The sequence below is a fragment of the Pteropus medius genome, unplaced genomic scaffold (assembly GCF_902729225.1).
Source record: "Pteropus medius unplaced genomic scaffold, Ma_sr-lr_union100, whole genome shotgun sequence".
Classification (NCBI taxonomy): domain Eukaryota; kingdom Metazoa; phylum Chordata; class Mammalia; order Chiroptera; family Pteropodidae; genus Pteropus; species Pteropus medius.
This window is the reverse complement of record NW_024349800.1, coordinates 39,620,567-39,646,961: the sequence shown is the minus strand read 5'-3', so window position 1 is coordinate 39,646,961 and position 26,395 is coordinate 39,620,567. Positions and strand designations below refer to the sequence as shown.

The 26,395-nt window shown below is 33.9% G+C and overlaps 1 long non-coding RNA gene across 1 annotated transcript in view; it reads right to left on the bottom strand.

Moving 5' to 3' along the window:
• Window positions 1-25,273, bottom strand: part of LOC120621735 (uncharacterized) — a 165,073-nt gene extending 139,800 nt beyond the window's left edge. The window contains exon 1 of the long non-coding RNA XR_005658279.1: window positions 24,988-25,273. This is a non-coding gene — a long non-coding RNA (uncharacterized LOC120621735). The remainder of the gene's footprint in view (window positions 1-24,987) is intronic.
• Between the last annotated feature and the right edge of the window lie 1,122 nt (window positions 25,274-26,395).

Here is a 26,395-nt window from a genome sequence, read left to right as displayed (position 1 = left end):
ACAATGGTGGATGCATATCATTATACATTTCTCAAAAACCACAGAATGTACAACATCAGGAGTGAACCCTAATATAAACTATGGGCTTTGGGTGGTTATGATGTTTCATTGTAGATTCAATGATTATAACAAACATACCACTCTGGTACATGATATTGATAATGAGTAGGCTATGCGTACAAAGGGGTATATGAGAAATCTCTATTTTCTGCTCAATTTTGCTGTTAACCTAAAACTGCTTTAAAAAATAAATTCTATTAAAATAATAAGCATTCCACCCTATAAGTGATTCTAACACTCAACAAAATTTTGAGCAGTGCTATTCTAAAGCAGTACTTCACATATTTTAATGTGCAAAATTTACTAGATATCTTGTTAAAATGAATTTTCTGATTTAGTAAATCTGGGATAAGGCTAGAGATTCTGCATTTCGTACAAGTTCTCAGGTAATGCCCACACGCTGCTGGTCCACAGACCATCATCTGAGTAGCAAGACTAGAACAAAGCAATGGAATGAAGCCTTCTCGTCCTGCTCCATTTTCTCTCCTCCTGCCTCCTACTCCCAAACACAGATACCCTATAATCATGTCTCAAGCGTCGTATACTACGGAAGAGAACAAAGTGAGCTGGCTATCCACCCTGGGTATAGACAATAAGGGAGTATCTATAAGGAGTTTTAAAACAATTAGAAACCCAACTAAAGTGGTTTTCCTCAGTACGGAGTTTCCTCAAAAAACTAAGAATTGATCTACCATAGGATCCAGTAATTCCTCTACTGGGTATTTATCCCAAACACTTGAAAACTCATATCTGAAAAGATATTTGCACACCAATGTTCATAGTAGCATCATTCACAGTGGCCAGGACATGGAAGCAACCGAAGTGTCCTACAATAGATGACTGGCTAAAGAAACTGTGGTACACATACAATGGAATATTACTCAGCCATAAGAGGAGATAAAATACTGCCATTTGCTTCAACCTGGATGGACCTCGAGATAATCATGCTAAGTGCAATATGCCAGATAGAAAAAGTTGAAAATCACCTATCACTTATATGTAGGATATAAACCTAAAAGCAACAAATGAACAGGACAAACAAACAGAGACTCTTGGACATGGACAATGATAGGGGGTGGGGGAAGGAGAAGGAAGGTAGATGGGTTAAAGGGGGTCAAATATATGGTAGCTGAAGGAAACTGGACTTTGGGTGGTAAACACAATAGAATATATACATGTCAAATTATAATGTACACCTGAAATTTATATAATTGTATTAACCAATGTTACCCCAATAAACTTAATTTAAAAAAAGAGATACCACGAGAAAGAATCCTCTGAATTTGTTATTCTGACTCCTGCAATAAAGTCTTTGAAGATACTGATTTATAAAATGTGCTCGCTTCATAAAACTCTCAGGAGACATTTTTTAAAATTGTGTTTTAAAAAGCAGTACATCTTCTGACCAATTAGATGGCTTTTATCTTTGAAGTAATTGAATTGTTTAGCTAATCAGATTTCCTTTTATACACTGACCGGTAGAACACCTAGAGTCTACTCTGAGGCTTATGCCCATCAAATGCCTAGGATTCAATAGTGTTCACTTCTGAGTTATTTTCAGTCCTGACTCTTTTTACGATCTTCCTCTTTTTTTCCTTCTCCCTTGTCTTTTTCATCTATTTCTAATTTGTTATCTTTCTGTCTTTTATGTGTCCTTGAAAACCACTTTAAAATACTTTCTGGAACAAATTATGTTACAGGCAGATAGATGGGTACATAGAATGATAAATCCTTATAAACCTCATTTCTCTTGATTATAAAATGAAGAATTTAAAGGGGTGATCACTACTGTACCTTCCAGATTTAAAGTCCAAAATTCTTTCCTGTTTTGGTAAAACAATGAACTCTCCTTTAAACATATCATATTTCTGATGTATTATTGTACCAATTTTCTAACCAAGAGCCTAGTCATAAAAATGAAGAACTATCTATTTCAAAATATATTTTATATATACAAAATGAAATTGCTTTCACTCTATCTGATTTTAGGATAGTGTTTTATGACTTTATAAAACCAATAGAAAAACAGAAAAAATCACAATGTCTGAAAAAAAATTCATCTACATTTTATTCAATTTTGTTTATTTCTCAATCTTCCACCCATATTTTTCTTTAATCCTGTTTTTTCATCTTTTCCTTCTACAAGTAGAGACAGGATATTTTGATTTAGAAGCAACAGTTACAAAGTTTTTATTTTTAAAATGTAACAACATCAAACGTTGTGACTATATTCACACTGAATTATATTCACACTGAATTGTGCACTTACCAGTGGTTAAAATGATACATATTATATTATGTATATTATACCATAATTATTTAAAAAACAGACATTAATATCAATCACAAGAGACTGCTACCTTTAATCCTGATCCTGTGCACTAATACTTTTGTACTACTCATTCTAAACTCTTGGCATGATATTACTTCAAGTTATAACATTCAAACTGTCCTTATAACATAAAGAGAAACTCGCACAACAAACCACATTACTTGCTTCCTGATAACGTCCAAAGGGTAAATGTATCCCCAGAACAACCCACCATGCTTGTCTCTGAGGCAGACTTGCTTCTTCATGTGCATATGCTGACATATAATAACCTACCTTAATGGCAAAAGGAGAACCAGCACTTTTCTGCACCTCCAACAAACCCTGGCCGGATGGGATATTTTGGAAAACCACATAACTAGGAGTAACTGCCAGTGGTCTCCCAGTCCACATCACAGTAAATTCAAAGATAATGTGAAGCTTTTCAGATTTGACCTTGGTCAAGCACAAAATGGTCCTGTTTAAGTGCAAAAAGTGGACAGAGGCTCCTTCTAGGGGATCAGCCACACAAGAAACCCTCTACACACATTACCAACTCTTCCTTTGGCCTCTTGCCTCTCATGGTTAGATCCCCACGCATTACCATTTATCAAACAATCCCCATCTCTCATTTTATCCCTGGGTTCTCTCACTAGCCCAGATTCTAGATGTAAAAAATGTAGCCACTTTTTAACATTCTTGACCTACACTTTAAATAAATGGAAGTGGCTCTCAAAATTACTTTATCAAGTATCACTCTAGGCACCTGCATTTCCTATAACTCCTGGTTATTAACAAGACTTTTTATTAAAGCAAACATCCCAAACAGGACAAAGAAAGGGCAATAATAAACAGATTTTTAGATACAGAGTCTGTAAGAACGGTGTCTTTTAAAGTCCTTTTGCAGTCTTTTATTGAAATAATCTTAAATCAATACAATTTAATCCACTAGCATAATGACAAATAAATGTTACAAATAAAAAAAATGGAGCAAGTCACATTGTTACAAATGTTTTGTTGCCCTTTAAAAGATTTGTGAAATACAAGGTTGAACACAGTAATTTAATGCCTTTTAAACTGTCACCTAAATATCATGTTCCTTTTAAAATTACAACCTCTCTTAGTCTTAATGAGTCATAAATCCATTACTGTTAAACTCATGACTCTGATTCCAGGTTAAAGAGCACGACATAGTTGGTTTACATTTTATTATACCCCATTAAATTGCTTTTGCTGTGTTTCAGATTTTTTAAACTGTGTCTTTCATTTAATATATAGTAATTTTATATAGTTAGAAAACGGAGCCAATTTTTTAAACTAAAAGCTTAAGCTTTATTTCAAAATGTGCATATTTCATCTTATTCATCTTTATAAGACTGATGCCTAATATACTACCTGGCATAAGGCTGGCATCTAATAAATGCTACTTAAAGTAAGAAAAAATAGTTTTTTACACAATCAATTCCTTCATACATCACAGCTTAAGTTGCATTGAGATCATGACACACTCCTAATTCTGCCCACACAGGACTTGAAATTTCTAAGAGGACTGTTTGGTTTTGCTTGTTTGCTTTCTTGTGACCTGTTAGCATCTTTGTAATTTTTTAAATGATGTATTTCTTCAATTCTAAGGTTCCCTAGATTACAAAGGAAATATCAATTTAATAATAGCTTTTCATATTAAAAAGAAAAAAGAAAAAGAAAAGAAACTACCAAAGTTAACGTGCACATCAGTTTTATGATGCATCCCAATTTTATAAATGCTAAAATGGAAAAATTTAATGTCTTGGAACCAAGTAGATAGAGTATAATGGTAGTGACTTGTCTTGTTATTATGACCTGTCTTTGTTCTATTTTCCAGCCCATCAAATGAACTTAGGATAGGATGCGTACTTTGGTAGGGTTTTGTACTCATGATGCTGTTTGGGCACAGTAGTAGATCAGGGGCTGTGTCTTCCTATGACCTTTTGATCATTGTCTATTGTATCAGGGATTCCTAATGAATAGGAAGTAGCAAGCATCTCATGTCCCAAGGAAAAGGGTAATACTTTTACCAAGCATAGGTACCAAAAGTACCTTGAAAGAAAGACCTTTGGAATCTGTACATTGAAATATGTGTAATGGAAATGTTTTCATCCAAGTAAGTAATTATGAGGGAATTAAAGTTTAAATTGTTCATATTTCTCCTTTCCTATAACCTAGTCTGAAAGTCTCTATTTTGAAAACTGGAAAGGTTCAAGCAATTATCAAGTTTACAAAGGTGGGTAAAAATAGCTTGAGAGAATAATATAAAGGAATAAAGAGAAGGAAAAAAAGAAGGAATAATCAAAAGTTAAAAAAACAGGCAAAAAAAGTTCTTAGGAACTCTGAGGCATTCTAATCCAAATCACCAATTGTTACCTGTCCAATGCAAAATGCCCGCTCTCCATTTATTTCTGGAATTTTAAATGCCCTGAAACTAACATCTTAACAAGACACACAAAAGAAAGCACAAAAATTCTGTCACTGCATCTCCTTAACAAGATGCTTGATTATGCCTAGATGATTTTTAATTCAACTTTTAATTCTTCCCTGTCATTAAGCATGCTTCTAAGTTTTTTCTCACTAATAAGAGTTTTCATATAACCAGAAAATGTAAGCTAATTTTAATTCTCCTTTAAGTAAGTCATAAAGGAAGATAAACATGATCCTGCAAATAAAATATTTTAATATATCTCAAATTCTCATCTAAATGATATAAGGCTACCACTATTCCTATCTGTGAATATGAATAAGCAAACGTTGATTATACAGTATTTGAAAAGAACCGATATATTTTTAAATTCCCATCATCTTTTTATTTAATGTCACTCTTTATGTTTCAAAGTAATCATTAAGAATGAATAGTTTGTAAAAATTATGTTTGTAATAAAAATAATTCTCAAATGCTTATCTTTTCTAGAGAACAACTATGTTTGAATAATGATCATAGGACAATTCCTAATTTTTCATTCCAATTAATGATTATTGCAATACAAAGGTAATGGTTTTTAGGAACACAGCTCTGATTTAGTAATAAAAATAAATGCTCTGCATACCAATGGAGAAATTACATATTTATGTTAGCATAAACCATCTGAAGATCATCTAATTCACTCCCCAGGTTTCTATGTAAATGATGCAAAACAAATTATAGTTGGTGGTATTCTTTAAAATATCCAATGGAGATTCTACTTTCTTGAACAATAGTTAGTTCTAGTGAATAATATCTAAAATTTCTTAAAGTAATTCCTATCCCTGGCTAACCCAAATCCCTTATGAAATGTTAATCCTGCTTTCTCTCTAGTGTCAAGAGCCCAACTGGTAAAAACTCTTTGAAAATGCATTTGACTTCAATAATCAACAAAAATGATTATAACATAAATGAGGAAGGTAGCATTTTTTTCTTAGCTTCTAAATCATTTAAGGATATATGCAGTTACATTCTATATCCCTGCATGACCCTATGGGTACATAGATGTGCATATTTGTATACAATGCTTATATGCTCTTTCTTTCTTTCTTTTTTTTTTTTCCATGAATTCTTCACTTGAAAAATTCCTTTCTTAGTGCCTTGAATCTAGTTATTGGGTAAACTGGAAAAGAGCTGCAGAACAGTATACTTGGTTATTGTCTTTCAAATAAGTTAAACAAGAGTTTGGAGGATTTAGAGTAAATCATTCTCAGAATTTCTGCTCTACCAGAATTACTCTCAGAATTGTTTTAAAAACTTACACCTAGAACTGGAAAAAGTTAAATCATAAGGAGTTTTTTTATGCCCAGAAATTAGAGAATATACCACAACTTCTTTGGAATCAGTAAGCATATTATTTACTTAAGTAAAAATACCAATATCCAGAACTGAGCACAGAAGGAAAAGATACCTGGGATTGAGGCCAATTTAAGATTAGTAGGGTATAAAGGAGAAAATAAAGTTTTTAATGCATATAGTAGAAAGAAAAGAGAAAAATGAATACTAAATATTACACAATAAAAAATATCTGTATATCAAATTTTTTTGAAATTTATTTAACAGTTACTTAAGTTTTAGCAATTTTAAGCAAGTTAGTATAATTTTTATTTTTTAAGTATTACTTTTCTTGAGATAGTGACATAGGTCTAAGCATAAACTATACATCTTTTTTTCCATAAATCTTTCATTTGCCAACAATTTATTTAAGGAGCTTCATGGCATCATTAAACATGATATAGGTGCAAATTACTAGGATAAAAATTTATAAAGTTTGTTAAGAATGATGTTAGAGCTTCCTTCTGATAAGATTAGCCACCTGAAAACACTGATATGTTTTTGAGGGTAAATACTTTGAAATTTCTCATCTTCTGAAAGCAGGACATAGAGCTATAGGTAAATTATTAAACATCTCATTTGTCACATATCTGAATATCATAATAACGACAAACCTAGAAAATCAAATACAACATACCACCTCTGAAATATTGCTACTTACTCTTTATTGTAACCATCTCCTAAAAATAGGTGATTTTAGGAAGCCACATGGTACACTAATTGGTTAAATATTAGTACGAGTATATTTCCTAATAGCTGTGGCCTCCCTGAGGTGCTGGGCTGAAGTAGAGGACCATATTGGTCTGCTGGTACAATGATGTCTACGAGGTGCAGACTTGTATACAAGTTAAGCATTCACCATATTCACAATCCTCAGCCCACTAAACCTAAGAAATAGAGGTGGGGGAGGGAGCTGGAGTGAAGACTGTAATCATAATCTTTGACCCATTTCAGAAATGTGCCTCCTCTGGGACATCATCTAATGATCTTAATGTCTTCTTGTGAGCCTTAAAAGTCCTGTGATCAGCTACATGCTCTAGTTAGCACTGAAAAAGTCCCCCCAGTGGCTTTTGGAATCTCCAACATCTTGGCACAAAGATTATTGCTTAGATTCAAACATTTCTCCCCAGCCAACATAAAGCCTATATAAATTCTAAAACACTCAGTTTGGTCTCTATAAATCTACTTCAATCACAAAAGGAGACTATACAATGCTCAGAAGTAAATGAGAATGGAAAATTACACTAAGCATTATAACATACCACAAAGGCACTTAAAGGAGAAGGAAAATCATGCTTTCAAATCTCTATCCAGTATAATCATCACATTTCATTTCCCAAACACATTAGACCCCCATATTGTTAGTTCATTAGCATATGAGGAAGGGTTCCATTCTTGAACCAGCCATTCACCAGTCCATCTTTATCTCCACATTCACAAGGACATTCTGTGCACACATACACACACTACACCCGCATATTCCTACATCTACTCCAGTAACTCATTCTCTTTTCTCTGCCCCAGGTATATTACATCAACTTTCAAGGTCACATAGAAGACCAAAAGGCTCCAGTTCATGGTGACAAAGTGATAGAATGATTATTCTGATAGAATGATTATTCTGTTAGAAGACATACTTTTAAGAAGTCTGATCTTAGTTCTCTTTCTAATTTAACAATGCGTTTAATATGTTTCCTTTTCTTCAAATGTGTTTTCGAATAGAGATGTACCATAGAGACTGCTAGCTTTCTACCTGTTTCATTGTTGTCCTACTGAGCTCAGAGCAAAAACGCACCAGCTAAGCAACAGTGTTCCTAGATTCCCTAACACCCAATATCATGAAGCACCTTAGTGTTGAACACTGAGATGTAAGAGGATGTGCTGTATGGATTTCCATGGAGGTTTCTTAACAGGCTCTGACTGAACCAGGAAATGCTCCCCTTTGGTCCTACTCCCTTCTGTTGTGTGGCTTAGAACACAAACATGATGACTGGCACATTTGCAGCCATCTTAAACCATGAAGTGAGGATGGAAGCCACATTCCATAATGGTAGAGCAGAAACGTAAAAGTTCCTGGCTCCTTGATGATAGAGGACTGGCCACTCCAGCCCTAGATATCATATCTCCAGCTGTTTTTCACTGGGCAATGATACTTCTATAAACCTCTGTTGCTTTATATTTTCTGTTACATATAACTGAACTTAATCTTAACTTAATCTTAACTGAACTTAATCTTAAAAATAAACAATATTATTTTTTCTGACTTCAAATTATATTAAGTTTCTGAGTGCTGACTTACTGACATAACCATTGTCCAGAAAAATTATATTCACTAGAGAATCATAAAATTATTCAATAAAAGATTGAGTAGTACTTTCTGCAAAATCATAACAGACTCAAGCACTGACTTTAGAAATATGATTGGTAAAGCTTTATAAACATTTCTAAGACATTATAAAAGAAACAGACATTCAGAACTCGTGCTCTACCCATAACATTATTTAAATGAAGCCCAAAGCAGAAGTACTCTGATAATATATTCAGTTGGTTCATTTATTAATACATTGTCAGCATCTTCCTCACTGTTTTAATATATTTTGTATTCATTTTAATAGTTAGCTTTCAAATTTTGATCTCTCTATTCTTTATCTACATTTTCTTTTTAGATACCATTTCTGCTAAAATTCTGAAATGATTTACGAGTCACACAGACCTAACTTTGTTAATTCTCTTATGCCAAGGAGCAAGAACACACTCTTACATGCCAATTAGTTTGCCTGAGTTAAGGCCCTGAGCCCTCCTCAGTGATATTCTTCTCCCAGGCACAGCCACATTGAAATGTCTCTCTGTAAAAGAAATGCAATGAAAGGCTGGGACCTGGACAGAAGGGAGGAGGCTGGAGAAAGGAAGCATTTTGTTGGGAAATGTTTTAATAATTAGGATTGAGTATTATTAATGGTCTAGAGAAGCACTTTTTGTATTTTAAATGAGGTCTCCAGAATAAGTACAATGAAATTAACCAACCTCTATCTCTGGCCCCTAAAATGTGCAATTGGTTGATATTTTTGTCCTTGACATCCAGAACCAAAAAAAGAGCTTGGTTTTACTTAAGAAATCTCAGTTGTTGAAGTATAAAAACTGTAAAATCTACATCATTTTGGGTAGTTGGAACACAGGACATGCTTATCATTCTATCAAATGTTATTTCATTAGTTAGTAGTCAGTGTGAACCCCTTCTTCTAAGTTAAAAACCTTTCACTGATTTTATAAAAGCATCTGGACTAAGATTTAGTTCCTTAACATGTCTATTTTTCCCACCCCAGTACTCAGCTCTAGTATCTTCAAAATGCCAATGCCATAAACAGACCAACTCTATCCAGGCACCTCTCTGCTTCCCCCACTTAGAATTCAACCAGTCAAACAGACCAGTATGCAATATATAAGACCTTTATTGCAAGGAATTGGCTCACACAGTTGTGGGTTCTGTCTAGGCAAGTCTGAAATCCTTAGGGTAGGTTATCAGGAAAGACAGGCTAGAACTCTCAGGTAAGATTGAAGTTGCTGTCCACAGGCAGAATTTCTTCTCATTCAGGGAAGCCTCAGCTCTATTCTTATGACCTTTCATCTGATTGAATCAGGCCCACACAAATCATCTAAGATAATCTCCCTGACTTAAAGTCAAGTAATTATAGACTTTAATCATATCTATAAAATACTTTCACAGTAATATCTAGATTAGCATTTAAATAACTGGTAAAGACCATCTCACCTTCCCTCCACTAACTGTCACAAACTCTTAAGCACTAACGTAGAGGGGTCAGCCACAGCTCTAAATTTCAATCTCTTTTCACAAATACTAACTTAAGGTAGAGAGGCCACACTATTAGAGTTTTGATCCTCACCTTCCCATACTGTTTTATGTTAGAGATTTTTAAGAACCTCTCATTGCACAAGTCACTTTTCACTTTTTTACACTTTCATGCCTCAGTCTCTGTCACCAAAATGGATGCTTAGAAAGTACCCGGTATAATGTTATCCCTACTGAGATCTGTAGCAAGAGAAAGAAAACTCTCCAGGCCCAATGAAATAATTTTCTCAACTGTTAGCTCAAGTAGGAAATAGGAGAAGGAAACAAAGATGAGGCCCGGTTTCAGCCCAGCAAACAAGTCTGTCTTTCCCCAGGGCAAAGATCACCCCGTCATGCCGAAAGCATCCTCCTTCCTCCTCTCCTTTCCTCCTTTTGTCATTTATCATGGCAAAAAGACACCCATTTTATCTCGTATCAGCGGTCCCTGGGACTCTTATTCTCTACGGCAGTAGAGGACTTTGCTCTCTCTACAGCATCCCAGCATTTTTAACCAAAACTACTGCACTTTAGGGCAAGGGATGGAAATCAAAAGAAAGATAATTTTACTATGAGTAAAAATTTACCACGACAGGTGTGATTGCAAATTGGTACAGCCACTATGGGAAATAGTCTGGAGGGTTCTAAAAAAATTAAAAATGGACATACCTTTTGACAGTTCTGGGTATTTATCCAAAGAAAACCAAAACAATTCGTAAAGAATTATGCATCCCTATGCTCATGACAGCGCAATTTACCATAGCCAAGATATGGAAGCAAACTAAATGCCCATCAACAAACAATTGGATAAAGAAGTTATGATTCATATATACAATGGAATATTATTCGGCCATTAAAAAAATGAAGTCCTACCATTTGTAACAACATGGATGGTCCTAGAGCTTATTATGCTGAGTGAAATAAGTCAGATAGAGAAAGATAAATACCATATGATTTCACTTATATGCGGAATCTAAGGAACAAAAAGAACAAACTAATTAAAAACAGACTCACAAATACAGAGGACAAATATAGAGGGGAGAGGGGTTGGGGGACCGGGAGAATTGGGTGAAGGGTTAAAGAAATACAAATTAGTAGTTGATAGATGGTCACGGGATGGGGAGCACGCATAGGGAATGCAGTCAGCATTAATGTAATGGCTAGGTGGAGAGCCAGAGGAAAGAGCAATTAGGGGGATTGTTTTATAAACTATATAAATGTCTAACCAATGTGCTGTATACTTGAAACTAATAATAAAAAATTTTTTTTAATTTATCACAACAATGGTTTAGTGGTTGAGTTAGCTAATGGGATTGGGGGAGAGGAGAAGCTTTTAAAAAACATTAATAAAGGGGGCTGAAGTAGTGAGGTTTATCTTTAAAGACATGTGCTTGGGTCTAATTTGTTTTATGTATTAATTGAACGACCTTTGACAAGTCTCAACCTTCTTGTGCTTCAGCTTTATCACCTACAAACAAAGGGGAGAGACTGAATAATCACTGAATTTTTTTAAAAGTTCTACTGTTTTTTGATCTTACGAACATAAACCAACATAACGTTGAAAAGAGCTGGCCAGAAAACAAAAAGGATAGAAGAGTAACTTAAAGAATAAAGAACAAAATGGTCAGTCTGGAAGGAACAAAGGGAGAAAGAAAAGAATAGGAATGAAAGAAGAAAAAGACAGGGTGAAAAGGTAAACTATAGGAATATACAGGTATGTACAGAAGGAATGGTAGGAACTGTGGCAAACTGGAAAGTTCATGGCGTCTCTAAAGAAAAGCTATTACTCATCTCTATCCAACTGCTCTCATGGTAAATAGAGATCGAGTACTGCCAGGTTTTAGAAAGTTTCAAGAAAAGCCAGAAATCTGGATTCTTACATGAGCTCTCTTAATTTTTAAATATGGCCAAACCAATTAAAATTGTAAAGAATAAAATGCAGAACAAGCACAATATTTCTGAAGGTAGAGTATCATTTCAGAGCGAAGACTAGGATAAGGCAAGTAAGACACTCACCTCATGCAAAATGTTTGAGGTAGCATTCATTAATCAAGATAAATAATATTACGTGGAATATAAACCTAAAAGCAACAAATGAACAGGACAAACAGAGACTTAGGGACATGGACAATGGACAAGTGATTACCAGAGGGTAGGGTGTGGGGGAGGAGGGGAGAGGTAGACAGGATAAAGGGAGTCAAATATAGGAGAGTAGGGGGAAAGTGAAGTGGGTAAAGGGGGTCAAATATATGGTAGTTGAAGGAAACTGGACTCTGAGTGGTGATCAACAATAGAATATACAGATGTCAAACTATAATGTACACCTGAAAATTATATAATTGTATTAACTAATGTTACCCCAATAAACTTACAATTAAATAAATATTTTAATGCAATATTTTAAAAATAAAAACTATTACAGAAAATGCATTAAGAACAAAATATCAAAGTTTTCAATAAAGACAAGATCTGACCCTGTACTTGAACAATTTTCACCTCTCATTTCCCCTAATCCTGGCTCTGAATCCTTCATAGCCACTGGGTTAAAGGCTCACCATAGGGAGCATGTTAGTGCTATTAATGCAAATATGAAACAGGAAGAAAAGCAGGCTAGGGAGTAAAGACAATGAATTCAAAAGCAGGCATTTGATTTGAAATACTGTGGGGCATCTAGGCGAAAGAGCCTCTTAAGCATTTGAAAGTGATATCGATAAATAGAAGAAAAATTAATACTTATACAATGTCTATTACATGCCAGTTTACATATATCACCTCATGTACCAACAATTCTCAACATGACTCTTTAATTATGAGACTTAATCTCCATTTAAGAGATTTTTAAACAATTAAAAATCGTTTACTTAATTTACTGCCCCAAGACCAGACACATAGCCAATGATGCAACTGACATTGCCTGATTTCCAGGTCTGTCTGAGTCCAAAATGTATTCTTTTCAGTAAACTGTGCTGCCTGGAGCAAGTCACATCCATTTTTTGCACATCATCCATAAGCCTTGAGATTGGATGAGATTCCCAGAGAGCTTACATGACCTTTGCTGTTTATGAAGCCAGTGTCCTTATCCTAATAACCCCCTCAGGGACAGAGCCCTTTCTTCTTCTTGCCTTTCTGCCCACTAACAAACTTCCCCTGCAGCCGCCTCGTCTTCAAGTATTATGTCCTCTGAATTACGTCCTCTACTCATGTGTACAGATACCTGGCTTCCTTCCATATTTACTCACATCACTGCAGCCTTGTTAACACAATAGCCGGTTTCCACACTCTTTAGAGCCTGTGCCCTCGCCACCAATTTCTCTTCGGACTTTCACATGTGTTCATCGCATCTACCCTACTGCATTGGCAGAGTCTAGTTCTCTTCCCAGGCGGCTGGTTCAAAAAAACTGTTAATTGGGGCAAACCTAGCCATATCTCAAAATATGACATCTCCAAACTTCTTGTACAGTCTTATTAAGTACTTCTTACATAGATGATTGACTAAAGAAATGGATGATTTGCTTCTCAAATAATTTTTTGTTTTCGCCCTCCACACATTTCTTACAGTCATGTCCTTTCCTTAGCCCACCAGCCTCCTCGCACTCCACCAATACGAATCTTATCCATATTTCTAAGGTGAGCGTACATTTCACCCCTTCCATGAAATGTTCTTTCACCAGCCCAGCCTGAGTCAATCACTCTATGCATCATGATAGTGCTGATTCACTGAACACTCATTTGCCATCTTTAACCAATAGCATATCAGTCTTATTTCCCTAACTAGATGGTAAGTTCCTTAAGGACAAAGGTCAATGGCTTATACTTTGTTAATATCCCCAAAATTTCAAGCACAATGTAGGGGCTCCAATACATATTCCTGATTGATACACTTGTACAACGTTATAGGTTTGTATCCTCCTGACTGTCATTAATTTCTCTCATTGGCTTTTTGTTTCTAAAATATGAAGATCATTCCATGAAATTCCAAGGGTATTATGAAGAAGAATGTAATAAGGACATTTTAAAAATATCTACTGATATATATTCTATTTTGTTTTCTTTTCTTGCAACCCTTAACCATTTTCTGCTTCCAGTTAGGAGAAGGTAAATACATGAAAGAAAGTAGGAGGATTTGACTTCAGTGGAAGAACAACAAATGGGCAGGGGGCTCTCTTTCAACAGGGAATGGGCTCTTCTCCATTTCTGACATTGAAAACCATCTTGGAAAGGAGGAAAGAAAAGGAATGCACTATTTGTCAATCCTCCTTTTTAAAAAAATTGTTTAAACTGGGGGGGAAATGGAATTACTTCGAATTGACGATTTAAGTTTTCCTTTCCCTTGTGAACATAAGGGCTTGAGGACAAACAAGAATCATTATTAAATTTAAAAAGGGATGATTTCTTCACACATTTGAGTTATGGTGTGCCAATTCTGATGTATATCTCCCTTCACAATAAATTTACAATGAATATTTTGTACAACTTATGCTGAAAAATTAAGGACACGGCACCACTAGACGTGCTTTAATAACTTGTTTTCCTGACTGCTTTAAAGTAGGTTAAGAAAAAAATCTTCCCCAACTAAGAAAAGGAGAGAAATCATTATGACATGAGACTTCAGTGAAATTCTGCCCTATTAGATTTTGCTAAGAGAAAAGTGCCAGACAAGAGGATTTCAGGGATGAGTTATTATATTTGCAAATTAGTATAATGAAAATTTCTAAGGCAGTACCATGAATTTAAATGAACTGTGTAATATTTTCTCAAGTTTTAATATCAAATAATTGTTCATTTCTTCCAAGAAATAGTTAAGGTTCCTGATTCTTTTGCATAAATCAATATGTTCTGAACAATAAAGCTAATAGCCCATTAAAGTCTATAAAATGTAGCTGTGAAGCTGTTTCCAGGGCTTTATTCCAGGAGCTAAATAGCAGTTTCTATTTCTAGTCGACTACTGTCTTTATCAAATTACTTCCTTGACTCAATGACAGCTTTTTAAGACTTATCTTCTAAAAAAAAGCTTTATTTTCTCATCTATGTTCTTTGAGTTTAAGAATGTAATTTTTAAAAAATAAAAAAAATAAATTAAAAAAATAAAAATTATCTTTGGTAAAAAAAAATGTAATTTTCAAAGTTATAGGATTGACCACTATTATACTTTTGTGGAGTTTTAATAATATTGAAAATAATCACATATGTGTTAAACTAATTATACAAAACACCACTCCTACTGACTTTATTATTCATCATAGAAATATACATGGGTATGTTTGTAACTTCATTCCTAACTACAATTATGTTATCATAATTCATAGTTATCTCCAGTGTTAAGTTCTAATACATAGAAAAAACAAATTTAATGCAATAAAAAAAAATTTTTTACCCTTATTCTTTTAGCCATGTAGCCTTTCCAAAAAGAGATCCAAAGAAGCAAGTACGAGAAAGTACAATTAAAAAAATAAATAAATAAAAAGATTCCACTGGGAATGGGAATAAGTCTTATAATTTTAGATTATTATATTAAATTTGTCTTATTAGATATAAGATGGTAATGCTAATAAACATTCACCCTCAGCTTCCACTGAGTAGCAAAATTACAAAATGTGTTTTTAATGAATATAGTATTATGTTTCTCTGATTTCTATTTGAAATTAAAATGGCTTAAAATATTATGTAGAATGTTTTAATTCTAATAATCCCAAAACACTTTAATCAGAAAACTGTTTTACATCTAATTAAAGTACATTGTTGCTTATTTTTATTCTAACTCTTAAAACTGTTAGCAGAACAATTGCTCACTATGTACTCTTAATGCTACAATAATTCAATGTCGTAGAAAACTTAAACCAGATTTGTTTTACTGTTCTGTAAATAAGGAAATTCAACTAGATGATTTCCATTATTCCCAAGATTCTCAGATTATTTACTCTGTTTTACCTAACTTTTCATGCTAGAATTTAATCATAAGACATACCATTTATCTTGAAATTTTCTTAAAATACAGAACAATTATGTGGCAGACACACAGATAGTATGAGCTCAGAGTAACCTGAGACATAGATTGTCCCTTTGGCACCATATTTTTTCCCATTCTAAATATGGAGCAGTTTGATATTCCCTTTGGTTTCTAAACTGATTGAGGTTGGTCTGAGAGAGGCCTGATTTAATTCCTATCCTCAGGTGTGGCCTCAGAGCAGTTTCTTAGGGGGAAAAAAAATCAGTCCTAAAAGATGATCCCATGACATTCTGATCCACCTCTAACTTTCTCTGGGAATCCCAGGATACTTATGGGGAACTCACCAAAGCCCCCACTCCAGGGCAGGGATGGTGGGGGTGGGGTGGGGTGGGAAATATGACTAATAATTCTTAACAGTTTAGGAAAGTGTATGTGTGCGTGTGTGTGTGTACATGCAAATATACACATACATACAACTTGGGGCAAGTTGTCCACTCTGTTTGAACCTTTTTACCTGTAAAATGAGAGGAATGCACTAATGATCTCTAAGGCCCTGCCAGTTCAAAAATTCTGTGGTTCCTCAAGCTAGATCTCTTTCTTTTACCGCCCTTCAAAATGGTGTCAGATGAAACAAAATTGTTCAGTAAAAAGAGAACATACTTTCAGTTTGGAAGAGAGGTTAAAAATCTAAATGGTATATTGTAAAGAAAAAGTTTATGTCAGACATAAAGTTTAAAGAATTTAATAACATTAATTATTAAAATGAAAGGTTAATGTGAACCCAAGGCCTTAAGTAGAAATATATACTTTTGTATTTCTGTCATTTAGAAGTAACCCAACTCAAAGTGTTGACTTATCATCAACATTCATGCACACACCTCCCCCACTGCATCAAAAAGAACAAAGAAATTTGCAAAGTAATTAGTCCCAAGTAAACTGTTATAAAGATAACATGACATCTTGTTGTGGTTAAAAAGTAAGGATGCTTCCAAAAGGTATGTGATTTTGAGATAGCTTACTCTCATTACCAACTTGCGACTACTTGAATATCCAAAAGCAAAGAATAGCTAGTCAATTAGTACAAATTGAGCAATTAAATGTCCATTATGTTATTTTTTAAAAGAACAATTTTACATAAAACTACAGAAGTAATCTTAACAGAATAAAATTACTTTGTATTAATTAATATGGAAAGCAATGTTAATATATGTGAGTATTTTGTTCTATCAAATACATAATGTATGCAGGTGTACTGTTCTCATCCATATACACAGAGTGGATTCAAGGAATTAGAGTAAGTCAAACAGTCCCAGTAATGGCAGAAACTATTCCAAAACGAGAAAGATCGATCAATAGTGGTCATATCCAATAGTCAGGTGGATAAAAGAGCCAAATCAGCATCACTGGTCATGTACAGAATAATTATGTTCCAAGGTGATAGATTAGCCAAAAACACTCAAAAGGTAATGTTTTTATACAGGCTTCATCCCTTGTGTCCTGGGAGATGAAACTTTGATGGCCTTACAAATTAAAATAAGTTGTTAATACATATTAAATATAATTTTCCAGTAATGCTTGAAAAGGAGGTCAAATTATATCAATTTCAGGATGCTGTATATAACATTGTCCAAAGGGAACTTAATGAATATACCATTTGGAGGAAAAGACCAAGTTTCAAACAACTAAAGCCAATATAAAAAGGTATACAGTAAGCTTTAAAAGCCCATTGACATAACAGGTTTATTTCTAACAAAATGGGCCCAGCCCAGAGCATGTCATCTCGAGTTGGGAAATTGCAACCAGAATCCAATAGCTAATAACTCAATTGTTCAACAAAAAAGCAGTTGTTGATAATTCAGAACCTGTAACCTGGGAAAGTTCAAGATGGGAGTCTAATCTAGGGAGGAAGATATAATAATACTATGTTCTAAATAAAGCAGTAAACTTAAACCCACAGAATCAATACCTCTGTAATTCATTTAGTAATAAGTATAAAAATAAGTCATAATAACTGGTAATTCTTGTGTATTTTTCCTGATTTTAAGGTACATGAAGCTCTTTTTAAAATATGATATATAAGCATTTAATTTTAGCTAAATATTTAGAAGAACCTGAGTAAGTATTTTTTTATTAAATTTATTGGGGTGACTGGTTAATAAAATTATATAGGTTTCAAGTGTACAATTCAATAATATGTCATACATATATTGCATTGTGTGTTTATAATCAATGTTTTTTAATTTGAGAAATTTATGTTTTGATATGTTAGTTTTATAAATAATGTCTGAGTTTAGAGATGTGTTGTCCAATGTGGTATCCACTAGCTACATGTGCTATTTAAATTTAAATGAATTAAAATGAAATACAATTAAACATTCAGTTCCTCGATCTCACTAGCCATGTTTAAATTAGGGCTGATGCCCGCCATATCCAACAGCACAGATATAGAAGCTGTATTAGCTTACTTTTAGGTATATTAGGATATAGACTAACCAGCTAAGTTTATAAGACTCAAAAAGGCAATAGCTCAACTCGGTCAGTCAACAGAAGTTCCTTTCTTTCTCATCTAACAGCCTAGAATTGACGAATCGTCCCAGTATAAGATTGGTAAACAGAAAAGCAAGTTCAGCCCCATGAAGTCTCCAAGTATTTAGGTCCTTCTTTTTTGTTTTGCTGTCACTTAGGGTGCTACCCTATTCTGCATGATTGGAAATAGCTCTGCAATATCTTATCTGCATATTCCAGACTGTCAGATGAGGAAGAAGAGAAAATGAAAGGTAAGAAATTTCCTTTACAGAGAATGAATATGGGACATATCAGTTCCACTCATATTTTTGTGGCTGAAATATGATTGCAGTTCACATCTGATTCTCAGGGAGGCTGGGAAGGGTGGTCAAATTATGTGGCTATGTGCCCAGCTACAAGTTGGGCTGGGGAATGTTATTTCCAAAAAGAACAAGAGAATGTTTACTGGAGAACAATTAGCACTCTGCCACAGAGGAATACTGTTTGATGCATTTATTTTTAAAAGTGGAGCTTAGACCACATTTAAACAGTGGGAGATGTTCTTCTCCTTTAATAGTCCTTGGAAAGTAAAACTCCTATCAATGTACCTTCCATTGGTTATATAAATTCTACTGTTAAAACATTTTGTCCTGCTTGAAGCAGTATAAACCAGTAATAGAAAATATAGTTTCATTTAGAAACTCACTAAGAAGAAAATTTTGCTTTCTTGGCTATTTTAAAAGAAATATCCTCATCCATTTTAATTTACTTAACTTCTTAATAGGGGAAAAAAACTCTTTAAGGGATAGTGCTACCCATAAAATCTGTAAAATAATGTACTCAGGTCAACGCTGCATAATTATGAGGTCATAGAACACCTCAGCCAAAAACAATAAAGTATATAATAAATTTAACAATACTACAGGCATGTTTTACAGATAAAACTTAAATTACAAAGTAAATATTTCATTTAATATTTAAATGTATGCAGGAGGAACTAAAAAGGATATTATGATTTCATGTACATGTGGAATCTAAAGAACAAAATAAACAACAACAAAAATGGAAACAAACTCATAGATGCAGAGAATAGTTTGAGGGCTACTAGATGGGAGGGAGCAGTGAAAAAAGACAAAGGGATTAAGAAGTACAAATGAATAGTTACAAAATAGTCGTGGAGATATAAAGTATAGCATAAGAAAAATAGTCGACAGTGTTGTAATAAATATCTAAAAGGGAAGAGGAGTACTAGATATAGTGGGATGATCACTTTGTGAGTTATACAGATCTCTAATTACTATGCTGTACAACTGAAACTAATATATTATTGTATGCCAACTATAATTTTTAAAACTCATTGAATTGTACATTGTAAATATCAGTAACTAATTGTCCATTAGATTACAATAAAGCTGTAAAAAATATTGTGAAAAAAGGATATTATTAAAATATACTACAATTTTTTTAATAAAAATATATACCATTAAGCTTTAAGCCTAATTATTTTAATCTGCCAATGGGTTATTATATAAGATTATATACTTATCTTCAACTGTACAAAATCATTTCTTAAAAATCACATACATTGTACATTAAATACTTAAATTTAATATTTTTTAGACAACAGAAATTAGTAAAAGGACAATAAAAATTACAATATAATAATTATCATTTCGTAATTGTACCCGGAAATTCAAAAATGTGCTTTATAATTGCTGACGATAATCTCTTCTGATATGCTTTTGTTCAGATGAAAATGTATGAAGAATTTTATTTATTTGTATGTGTTCTTTTTAAGATAAAAATAAATTTCAACTGTTGGCTGAAAACATTTCAAAAATCAAAACTGATAATTTTGCCTTAATAATAAAATTCCTATGTGTACTAATTCATATGTGGAGTTATATTATATACATTAGGGATCGATTGTACTGGCAAATCAATGTTCATGTTAGTCGATAGTGTCTATAAAGCAATTGTGTACATTTTATTATGTGTTAAATTGACCTTAAATAATATGTCAGATGCACTATTTTCAAAGAAAATGAGTTCTAATTTCTTCAGTCATTGAAGTTAAGTAGACAGTTAGTGAACTCACTTTCAATAGCAATCAAAATATTTTCCCTTCCTAGTACCACTTATTGACATCTAAGAGGGTATGAGGATAGCATCTTCTTAACCAGTTTCCCTCATCATCTATTATTAGTTTTCAAACATCTAGCCCATATAGCCCACTCACATGGACATCTCTACTCTGTTAGAATTAACCCTAACAATTTCCATCTCATGCAAGAAATAACATAAAGCAAGAGAGAGTGATATTTTATAATGATTATCTACAGCTTATTTAAAAAAAATAAAATGCTTTACCTCTTTTTCCATAATATGAGGCATCAGATATCATGAAAAAGCCTCATAGTACAGAATATTTTTTAAAGCTGGGTTCAGTAGGTGGAGAAGAGCAGAAAGAAACTTAATGGATTTCATTAACCAATATCACCATAATAAAAAAGAAAAGAAAAGAAACCTCTGTAACTGCATAGAAGAACTGACAAGAAATTGAGAGCAATCCTCAGAGGCCAAAAATGACAACAAGCAGAATCCAGAGAAGGAACAAAATGCTGATGCTGGTATCTGTCATGGGAATGTCTGCTGATCCTTAGAAGTCTACAGCTTCATGCCTACCAGGGTTTGTGACTAAAGAACAGGGATAAACCCAGGGACTATATCAAGTGAGAAGTTGGATCAGAGACTCTCACAAAAATAAATAAATAAATAAATAAATAAATACATTAATTAATTAAGTAATAAATAATCCCTGAGAGCTGACACCTCAGTGAGAATAAACTGAATTTTTTTAAATACTCCATACTACACTAGGAAAAAATAAATATTTGCTTATTTCATTTCCATTAGCTCTGGGCTAAAGTGGAATGATCATTTCTTCCGAAAATTCTTAACCAGAAGCCTAATCCCAGTTGGAGTTGAAATCATATTACTTGCTTCTGCAGCTCCACATAAGCCTTAGCCAATAATTTAAAGTGGTCATAAATTAGTACTATGCCTTGGCACCAAGCAAAGGTATACTCAGGTGCTCTGGAAGAAAACACCTTAAAACCAAACTTGAAAGAATTACCATAGACAAACTTCCAAGGAACACACAGGCACAATTAAGAAAATCAAAAACATATGAGGAACCACTCCACTATGAGGAAAAATCAGTAGAAATAACAAACGACAAGCTCAGATCCACTTATATGTTAGAATAATCAGGTAAAGAATTTAAATAAATGTTTACTCTATTTTTAAAAACTGACGTAGAATATATATGTAGAAGAGACTTTAATTTTTTTAAAAAACTTCTAGAAATCAATAAAAAAAGACAACCTACTTTTTAAAAAATAGATAAGACTTGAACAGGCACAAGAAAAAAGGAGGAGGAGGAGGAGGAAGAGGAGGAGAAGGAGGCGGGGAGGGTAAGGGAATAGGGACGAAAAGAACATAAATGGCCAATTAACACATCCAAAAGTGTTCAGTATTACTAATACTCAGGTAAGTAAAAAGTAAAATCAGGGTAAGACTCCATCATCCACCGAAATACGTTGGCAAATATTCAGAAATCCAACAGTGTCAAATTTGATGAGCATGTAGAGCAAACAGGATCTCATAATCTTATATAAAACTGGTGAAAGAACAAATTGATACATACACTGGAAAAGTCTGGCATTTTCCATTAGAATGAAAAATGTTCTCGACGCTATGTTCCAACTATTTCACTAATGTATAAATACACAAGAGGAATTCATACTTATATATACTTGTACACTACACAAGAATGGTTATAATAGCATTATTCATAATACCAAAAAACACCTGGAAACTATCTAAATGTCCATCTGTAGATGACAAACTACAACATATGCAAAAACAGATGAATCACGTGACATAAGCAAAAAATATATACATATAGTATACATAAAATCTAAAACAGGCAAAACTAAACTATATTATTCAGGGATGCTTTGTAAGTGGAAAACTATAAAGCATAGTAAGAAAATGTTTTATCAAAAGTCAGGGTAGTGGTTCCTTTTGGGGTGGGAAGATTATGGTGAGGAAAGGCAAACAGTATGCATTGGAGTGCTAATAATAGTCTTAACCAGAGTGGTGGTTATATGGAAGAATTTTGTCATTATTTATTAAGCTGCACATATAACATTATATTGCTAATATATTTAGATGGTAATTCAAATTTATAAGTTAATATAGTAATAGGAATTTAAAACTTAGTGGTTTGGCAAAGGTCATTATTATTCTATGATTATTCTATGTCTCCCTCTACATTTTACAGTCTCCTTTGAAATTAGTTTGTGGCCAATGTGATTATTTCTGGCTAATGGGCTATAAGCAGAAGTCATATGTGCCCTTTCTGGTCTAAAGCACTTAAAAACAGGCATAAGTTCTCCATACTCTCTCTTCTGCTGTGAAAGGTCTTGAATCCCCACGTTGAAATAGTGAAGCCACAAAATATAAGCAAACTGAACTCGTGGATTCCAACTTGGAAGGCAGTTGTTCTGAAGAATTTCTCAGTGCATAAATGAGAAATAAAGTTCATGTTTAATGCCACTAAGAGTTTAGAATTTAAACATTTCTGCAGCATAGCTTAGCCTAGCTTAGCCTAAGTGACCATTACAAATGAGTTAAGAGCAAATCAGATAAAAATAAATAGAACTAAAAATATTAAACTATATTCTCTTCAGAATTTTTTTAGAGTAATATGAAGTAGAGGTAAAGAGACATGGAGAACAAAATGAGAAGGTCTAGTATATGTCTAATTACAACTTCAGAAGAAAATTTTCCACAGAGAATAGGGGGATAAATAAAATTCATAGAAACATTGGCTCTGGATCTTTTAGAATGGTTTAAAGAGAGCATTCCTCAAATTTAGGAAACCCCATAATTCCAAGATAAAAAGAAATCCACACCTAGACATGTCATATGGGGCTGTAGAATATCAAAGAAAAAGAAAGAATAAAAGGTAGCCAAAATTAAAGTCACACTACCTATAAAGTCATATTACCTATAAAGGAACAACAACTTAGTCTGTCAGCTGACTTCTACAAGCCACGATAACATCTACGAGACAGCAGAATAAAAAAAAAAAAATACCAAGAAAAACTATTGCCAAAGAAAAATTCTACACCCAGTGAAACTATCTTTAAGAACAAGGATAGAACAAAGAAATTTCAGACCTTCAAAAACAGAGAATTTACTGCCAAAAGATTGGTGGGGGAGTAATCTTTTGAAGCACATCTCACCTAGTTTAACAGAGATATATCCAAAATATATAAAGAATTCACACAACTCCATAGCAAAAGAACAAATAATCCAATTAAAACTAGGCAAAAGAACTGAATAGACCTTTCTCCAAATAAGATATATAAATGGCCAAGAGGTACATGAAAAGGTGTTGAACATCACTAATCATTAGGGAAATGAAAATCAAAACCACAACAAGATATCGCCTCACATGGTAGAATGTCTATCATCAGTAAGATAAGAGATAACAAATGCTGGAGAGGATGTGGAGAAAGGAGAACCCTTGTGCACTGTTGGTAGGATTGTAAATTGGTACAGACACAATAGAGAACAGGATGGAGGTTCCTCAAAAAATTATAAATAGAACTATGATATGATCCAGCAATTCCACTTCTGGGAATATACATAAAAGAAAGGAAAACATTAACTCAAAAAGATGTCTGCATCCCCACATTCATAGCAGCATTAGTTACAACAACCAAGACATGGCTAGAACCTAAATGTCCATAAACAGATGAATGTATAAAGAAGTTGTCAGATATTATAAATATTTGTATATACATGCACATACATATACACAATGCAATATTATTCAGCCATTAAAAAAAAAAGGAAATCCTGCCATTTGCAACAACATGGATGGACTTGAGAGCATTATACAAAGTGAAATAAATAAGAATGAGAAGACAAATACCATGTGATCTAATTTATATGTGAAATCTAAAAATAAAAACAAAAACAAAAAAAACACTCAAATTCATAGATACAGAAAACAGTTTGATGGTTGCCAAAGGTGGGGAGTGGGCAGCAGGCAAAAAAAAAAGGTAAAGGTGGTCAAAAGATACAAACTCCCAGTGATAAAATGAATAAGTAACAGGGATGTGATGGACAGCATAGTAACTATAGTTAAGAACACTGTACTGTAGATTTGAAACTTGCTAAGAGAATAGATCATAAAAGTTACCATACACACACAAAAAAACAGGAACTATATATGATGATGGATGTTAACTAGATTAATGTGGTGATCATTTTGCAATATATGCATATATCAAATCATTATGCTTTATATCTGAAATTAATATAATATTATGTGTCAATTATACTTCAATAAAATAATTAGTTAGTGGAATGCAACATTTTCAGCAAAGCACAGTCAGCACTGGCCTGGGGACACTCACCACTACTGTGGCACAGCTCCACCACCACTGAAGGTGGGAACTCCAGCTTCTTCTGTTCTCCATGTAGCACCAAGTCATTGAACAGCAGTATCTGGTTCCAGGTGGGGGAGAGGGTCTGGGAAATGACCTGGAAGGGGAACCAAATGAATGAATGAATGATAAAATTCTAAACCCTCTCCTATCACTGCAAATGCTCTTTACCCTTCTCTATTTTTTTTTCTTTTCACTTAGAACTTATCACCTTGTAAAATATTGTAGAATTTATTTATTTTATCTACTGTTTATTATCTCCTCCACCAAAATGTAACCTTCATGAATGCCTTAGTTCGTTTCAAGCAGATCCTGAAATACAGATATGAAGGTAAGTAGTCCATCTGAAAGGCAATACCAGAAAGCATAGTGAGGGTTTGGGAAGTGAGACAGGAAAGGAAAGAAGGTTAATATAGTGTGCAATACTGAGCAGGTTACCACTAAAAAACAAAAACGAAAACAAAAACAGGTTCCATCCCACTAGGGTCCCTTGGAAAAACTAGGTGAGATGTGCTTCAGAATTATTTCATACTCCACTGCTTGAGGATCACTCATGGGCACTAAGTCCGCAGCATTTCTAGACTACCCACACGGCCAAGCTTGCTTCCATGGCTGGAGAACATCAGGCCAAGATGCAGGAAGACATTAGCATATATGGAACTGTCTGCAAGAGACCTCAAAGATAAGCCAAAGAGATATGATGGGCATGCACTAGCCTCCTTGCTGCTATGAAGATCTTTGAGTCTGCGTGTTTGGTTTTTGTTTGGTTGGTTGTTTTTTAATTTATGTTTTATTTAAGTAGAGTTAGCACATGATATATTAGTTATACTAGTTTCTGGCATGCACGATATAATTGGTTTGACATTTTTATACCTTACAATATGATCATCCCCACTAATTCTAGTAGTAATCCATTCCAAGCATTTTTAAATGTTTTAGAAGCAACATATTCTTGCCAAAATATCTTCTATGGTCCCCATTTCTCCCCTGCTTAATTGATTCCATTGCTCATTCCCCTGAGATGACCAGATGCTGGGAATGCGTTGTTAATTCTCTGTCCCCTGCACCAACTCTTTCATCCTGAGTCTCCCCCTGCATTCTCCCTTCCTCTGCCACATGATAACCAAGTATCATCGCCAAGCAAATCACCCAAATCTTCACAGGTCAAATTTCAGCTGACAATTCTTTCAAGGTACCCGCAAGCCAGAAACAACAGGAGAGCCACAAAGAAGAAAAAGCAGAGGCCCTACTTTATTCTGAAATAAGAATAAGCCCTAGCCTTGTCAACAGTAACTCAGGTAGTCCAGAAACTCCTCATGACTTTCAAAAGAGAGCATTCATTCTAATCTCTTTTCCTTTTTGCCAACATTAGATTTTA